Source organism: Myxine glutinosa, chromosome 1 (assembly GCF_964187855.1).
Source record: "Myxine glutinosa chromosome 1, kmMyxGlut1.1, whole genome shotgun sequence".
In the NCBI taxonomy this organism is placed as follows: Eukaryota; Metazoa; Chordata; class Myxini; order Myxiniformes; family Myxinidae; genus Myxine; species Myxine glutinosa.
The window spans coordinates 58,896,454-58,903,070 of record NC_136261.1 but is presented as its reverse complement, the minus strand read 5'-3'; the positions used below and the strand labels follow the sequence as shown (position 1 = coordinate 58,903,070).

Below are 6,617 nucleotides of genomic sequence, written 5' to 3'. Positions count from 1 at the left end.
TTATGTCTGGATGGGAAACCGCCTGGGAACACCGGGTGTCGAAGGAGAATTTGTTTTCTCCTGCAAGGGGGTGGCCCTCTTTTGATTGTCTGCGATTTGCGCTGAATGACGCGCTCGCTGTAAAGTTCGTTTTTGCCACCACTCCAAGCCTTCAACTACAACGACCGCTACTGCGAGCCCACAACTGCTAACTACCACTAGTACTTCTACCACCACGATTGGCCTACTACTCCTCCGAGCCGACTACGATCGCCACTACGACGCGCTGACCTGCCTGACCACCACCACTACAACTACCCTAATAAAACCACCAGTACGACTGCCACCACACCACTACAATTACCGAGAAGGAAATAGTAAGATTTGAAAGACTGCTCCATTGAAAAAGAAGATCGTGATTGAAATTAAAAAAATTATTGGAAAGTAAAAGTTCACGAGACACTCATTTGGGAAACATTTATCATCGATCCTTTAAGAATATCCAAAGAGAATCAATTGAAGTCTACGATGATGCCACCCTGCAAAGAGATGGACGCGTCTCCGACCATTGTTAAGCAAGCTCTGGCCCGGTTTGTGCCTGGATGGGAAACCGCTGGGAACACCGGATGTCGTAGGAGGCTTTTTTTCTCCTGCAGGGGGAGCCTTGTTTTGATTGTCTGCGATTTGCGCTGAATGACGTTCTCCTTGGTGAATTATTTTTTGCCATACGACTCCCGGCCTTCAACTACGACAAGCTTACAGCCACTACTACACGCCTACAACTACCACTAACTCCCACTACTACCACTACTACCACGTCAATTACTATTAGCCGACGACTGCCTCCATTAATGCCACTACTACTAGCCGACTATTATCAGGACAACTGCAACTATGACTAGCCGACCACTACTGCTACTACAAGACGAACTACTACTACTACTACTACTACTACTGCTACTACTACTACTACTACTACTACTACTACTACTACTACTACTACTACTACTACTACGTACTACTACTACGTACTACTACTACGTACTACTACTACTACTCTCAGTATGTGGCAAAACAACAGGAGTAATCAAGTACTGTTGTAACCAGTTGAGTGTTTGTGGAAGCTTGAAGCAATAATTGATTAAGTGTAAATGAGGCAGTGATGTCGGGATTGTAATGTAATAGCAATATTGTTGGCGACTCTCTAAAGTCTAAACCAACATCATCCCGATCTTGTTTAGGACCTTTTTCGTCTGTAGTTTGTCATCCCTACATTGCCTTTTTAATTTAGCATAAATTTTTTTTATTCACTTGTTGGCCTCCAACTACTACTAACTGCCACTATTACTTCTTCCACCACCATTAGCCCACTACTACTCCTATTAGTCGACCCCTACCGCTACTACGAATGGCTGACTACCACAACGACGATGACTGCGACTACTACTAGCCTAAGAAAACCACCAGTGCGACTGCCACCACTACCATTACCGAGAAGGAAACAGAAAAAATGAAAGGCTGCTCCATTGAAAAAGAGGAACGTGATTGAAAGAAATATATTAATTGGAAATAAAAAGTAAATGAGACTCTTACTTGGGAAACATTATCGATCCTTTAAGAACATTCAAAGGGACACAGATGCTGCCTTCGATCATACCACTGTGGCGGACACGATGGCTCGCTGGCGCGGTGACATCATTCCGCGCACCAATGGGGTGTCGGCCACGCCCGAGGGGTAGGCGTGGCCTCGGGATATACACGGGGCTCGCATCCCCGAGCGAGTCAGTGCTACAGTTTGAGCTTTACAATAAAGACTCTTTTGGTTTTGATCCCACGCGTTGTGGCTTACCTTTTTGGCAAACAAGTTGTGCGCGTAGCACCGCACTACACTGGTGACCTCGATTGGTTCAGCCGTCGCTGACCACAGAACGCGCCATGGCCAGCAACGCGGTCGCGGTAAAGCTCCCTGAGTTTTGGGAAGCACAGGCCGAGGTATGGTTCGTGCAGGCCGAAGCACAGTTCCAGCTTCGAGGAGTAACGGCGGACGAGACACGTTACTACAACGTGATCGCCGCCCTCGGGCCCGGCACAGCCGCCTGAGTCGTGTCCATCCTGCGGCACCCACCGGCAGCGCACAAGTACACGGCGCTCAAACGTCTCCTCATCGCCACGTTCGGCCTCACGGAGTTCGAACGGGCGGACCGCCTCCTGGACCTTCCCGAACTTGGCGACACACGGCCATCGGTGCGGATGGATTACATGCTGTCGTTGCTGGGTGACAAAGCCCCGGATTTTTTATTCCGGGTGCTTTTTCTACGCCAGCTACCGGCACAGGTACGCCTCGCGTTGGCCGGTTCCAAAATAGGGGAACCCCGCCCTCTGGCCGTCGAGGCCGACAAGTTTTTCGCGGCTTGTGACACGCGGGCAAGCTGCGGTGCGGCCGTCGTGGATCCCGAGGCTGATGCGGCTGCACACCTCGTGGATCCCGAGGCTGATGCACACCTCGTGGCCGCCGCCACGCCCCGCCCTCCACCACCGCAGCTGCGAAAGCCGCGGCCTCCGCCGATCCCGCCGCAAGCCTGGTGCTATTTCCACGCCAGGTTCGGCCACAAGGCTAAGAAGTGTTGCCCGCCGTGCTCGTTTGGCAAGTCGGGAAACGACCGAGCCGGCGCTCGGTAGCGGCACTGAGCATCGGCAATTCCGGCAGCCTCTTATTCATCACGGACACCTTGTCCGGGCGCCGTTTCCTCTGCGATACAGGAGCGCAGGTAAGCGTCATCCCAGCCCACACGTCCGACAAGCGAACCGCGGGCCGGGGCCCCGCGTTGCTTGCAGCCAACGGTACACCAATACGCACATTCAGGAAGCGCTGCCTCTCCCTGCGGTTCGGAGGGCAGCGCTTTCAATGGTCGTTCGTAACCGCCAGCGTGCCCACGGCATTGCTCGGTGCGGACTTCCTATGTGCAAATGGGTTGTTGGTGGACGTGAAGCACAGACGGCTCGTCCAGGCCGAAACCTTTAGCTCGCTCGCTTGTTCGCTGAGCAGCTCGTTGAGCGGCTCACTGAGCGGCTCACCAAGCGGCTTGCTAAACGGTTCCGTCCAGGCGAGTTTGGTTTGTACGCTTCCGGCAGCGGATGACTTTACCCGCCTCCTCGCCAGTTTCCCGGCCCTCACGCGGCCCACCTTCTTGGCGGTGGCCGTCAAGCACGGGGTGGAGCATCACATCCCCACCGTCGGGCCACCGGTCTACGCCCGGGCACGGCGCCTCGAGCCGACGAAGCTCGCAGTGGCGAAAGCGGAGTTCGCTACGCTGGAGCGGCTGGGCATCGTACGGCGCTCCAAGAGCACTTGGGCATCGCCGCTGCACATCGTGCCGAAGTCCGGCGGGGGATGGCGGCCGTGCGGAGACTTCCGCCGCCTCAACGATGCTACCACCCCCGACCGCTACCCGGTCCCTCACATCCAAGACTTTTCCGCCCGGTTGGCGAAAATGTCCCTCTTCTCCAAAGTGGACCTCATCCGCGGATACCACCAGGTCTCCGTCAGGCCGGAGGACATACCGAAGACGGCCGTAATCACACCATTCGGCCTCTTCGAGTTTCTGCGGATGCCCTTCGGGTTGAAGAATGCAGCTCAGGCGTTCCAACGGCTGATGGACAGCATCTTGCGCGACTTGGACTTCGTTTACGTCTACCTGGACGACATCCTCGTCGCAAGCGCGTCCCGTGAGGAGCACCTCCGCCATCTCTTCGAACGCCTGGGCCGGCATGGCTTGATCATCAACCCCGCCAAGTGCCGGTTCGGCGTCGCCGAAATCGACTTTTTGGGGCACCGCGTCACCAGGCACGGGGCCATCCCCTTACCGGCCAAGGTGGAGGCGGTCAGGGGGTTTCCGCGCCCCCGCACGATCAAGGGGCTCCAGGAGTTCCTGGGTATGGTGAACTTTTACCACCGTTTCCTGCCCCGCGTCGCCCAGCTCCTGCGCCCCCTGCACGAGGCCCTCCGGGGGAAGCCGGGCAAAGGTGACGTTGCTTGGACCGAGCCGATGGACGCGGCGTTCGCGGGCGCGAAGCTCGCCTTGGCTAACGCCACCATGCTCGCGCACCCGGCGCCCGATGCACCGATCGCCCTCACCACCGACGCGTCGGACTACGCGGTGGGCGCGGTGCACGAGCAATGGGTGAAGGGAGCTTGGCAGCCGCTGGCGTTTTTTAGCCGGCAGCTCCGCCCGCACGAACGGCGGTACAGTACCTTCGACCGCGAGCTCCTCGGGCTTCACCTGGCGGTCCGGCATTTCTGCCATCTGCTCGAGGGCCGTTCGTTCACGGCCTTCGTCGACCACAAGCCCCTGGTCTTCGCGATGGCCAAGGTCGCCGAGCCGTGGTCGGCCCGGCAGCAGCGTCACCTCTCGGCCGTGTCCGAGTACACGACGGACATCCGGCACGTCGCGGGGAAGGACAACCCGGTGGCGGATTGCCTTTCCCGGTCCGTCGCCCACGCGGTCCACCTCGGGATCGACTATGCCCGGATGGCGGCGGACCAGACCGCCGACCCCGACGTCCAGGCCTTGCGGACCGCCGTCACGGGCCTCCGCGTCACTAAGGTGCCATTCGACGGCGCGGGCACGGCCCTCTTGTGCGGTCTCCCTCGGCCGGCCTCGCCCCATCGTTCCCGCGGGCTGGTTTTTGACGCCATCCACGGCCTGTCCCACCCGGGCACGAAGGCCTCCCAGAGGCTGGTCGCCGACAAGTTCGTCTGGCATGGCCTCCGGAAGGCCGTCCGCGATTGGGCCAGAACGTGCCTCGCGTGCCAGCGCGCGAAGGTGCACCGCCACACCCAGGCCCCGTTGGCCCCGTTTACTGTGCCCGAATGTCGGTTCGACCACGTTCACATGGACTTGGTGGGACCTCTGCCCCCCTCGCGGGGTTTCACCCACGTCCTCACCATGGTGGACCGCACCACCCGGTGGCCGGAGGCCGTGCCTTTGGTGGCGACGACGGCGGCGGACGTCGCGCAGGCGTTCATCGCCACCTGGGTTGCCCGGTTCGGCGCCCCCTCGGACATCTCGTCCGACCGCGGCCCCCAGATCACCTCGGAGCTCTGGGGGGGTGGTAGTGTGGGGGCTCGGCGTCCAGCTGCACCGCACCATGGCCTACCACCCCCAGGCCAACGGCCTGTGCGAGCGCTTCCATCGCTCCTTGAAGGCCGCGCTCCGGGCCACCCTCCGCGACAGCGGCTGGGTCTTCAGGCTCCCCTGGGTCCTGCTGGGCCTCAGGACGGCGCCCAAGGACGACCTGCGCGCATCCGCGGCGGAGTTGGTCTTCGGACAACCGCTGCGGGTGCCGGGCGAGTTCCTCCCCGACCCCACGGCACCATGGTCCGCGGCGCAGCAGCTCTCCGCACTGCAGGAGACCGCCCAGAGGTTCGCCCCGGTGCCGACGGCGCACCACGGGTGCCCGCCAACGCACGTCGCCCCGGAGCTTCGTACGGCGGAGTACGTTTTCGTCCACCACGACGCCCACCGGACACCGCTGCGACCCCCGTACGACGGGCCCTTCCGCGTACTGGAGACCGGGGCGAAGCATTTCACCCTGGACATCGGCGGTACTCCTGACTGCGTTTCCGTAGACCGCCTCAAGCCGGCCCACCTCGACGTGGACCACCCCCCGCAAGCGGCTCGGCCCCCGCGTCTGGGCCGCCCCCCGGCACCGCGCAGCCCCGCCGGCACGCCACCCCCCTGTCCTGCACCCATCCCAGATGCCGCCAGAGGCATCCCAGATGGCATCCTGCCATCCCAAACGCCGCCAGCCGCCAGAGGGCGCTTCGGCCGGGTCATCTGTTTGCCCCGCAAACTGACCCTTCAGGTGCGCGGGAATTCTGGGGGGGCGCGTGTGGCGGACACGATGGCTCGCTGGCGCGGTGACATCATTCCGCGCACCATGGGGTGTCGGCCACGCCCGAGGGGTAGGCGTGGCCTCGGGATATACACGGGGCTCGCAGCCCCAAGCGACTGAAGCGAGTCAGTGCTACAGTTTGAGCTTTACAATAAAGACTCTTTTGGTTTTGATCCTACGCGTTGTGGCTTACCTTTTTGGCAAACAAGTTGTGCGTGGAGCACCGCACTACACCACCCTGAATACGAAAGACCAACATCAATCATTGAAGTTAACCCAGGCGCTGTCCCGATTTATGCCTGGATGGGAAACCGCCTGGGAACACCGGATGTCGAAGGAGAATTTTTTTTCTCCTGCAAGTGGGTGGCCCTCTTTTGATTGTCTGCGACTTGCGCTGAATGACGCGCTCGCTGGGAAGTTCGTTTTTACCACCACTCCAAGCCTTCAACTACAACGACCGCTACTGCGAGCCCACGACTACTAACTACCACTAGTACCTCTACCACCACGACTGCGAGCCCACGACTACTATTACTAACTACCACTAGTACCTCTACCACCACGATTCCTCCGAGCCGACTACGATCGCTACGACGACGCGCTGACCACAACTACAACTACCCTAATAAAACCACCAGTACGACGGCCACCACACCACTACAATTACCGAGAAGGAAATATAAAGATTTGAAAGACTGTTCCATTTTAAAAGAAGATCATGATTGAAATAAAAAAATTTATTG

General features: G+C 59.2%; 1 long non-coding RNA gene across 1 annotated transcript; it reads left to right on the top strand.

Annotated features, from left to right (window-relative positions):
* Nucleotides 1-539: 539 nt before the first annotated feature.
* Nucleotides 540-1,571, top strand: LOC144889724 (uncharacterized). The gene is made up of 2 exons (XR_013622023.1): nt 540-1,041; nt 1,346-1,571. It is a non-coding gene; the product is annotated as an uncharacterized LOC144889724 (long non-coding RNA).
* Nucleotides 1,572-6,617: the final 5,046 nt, after the last annotated feature.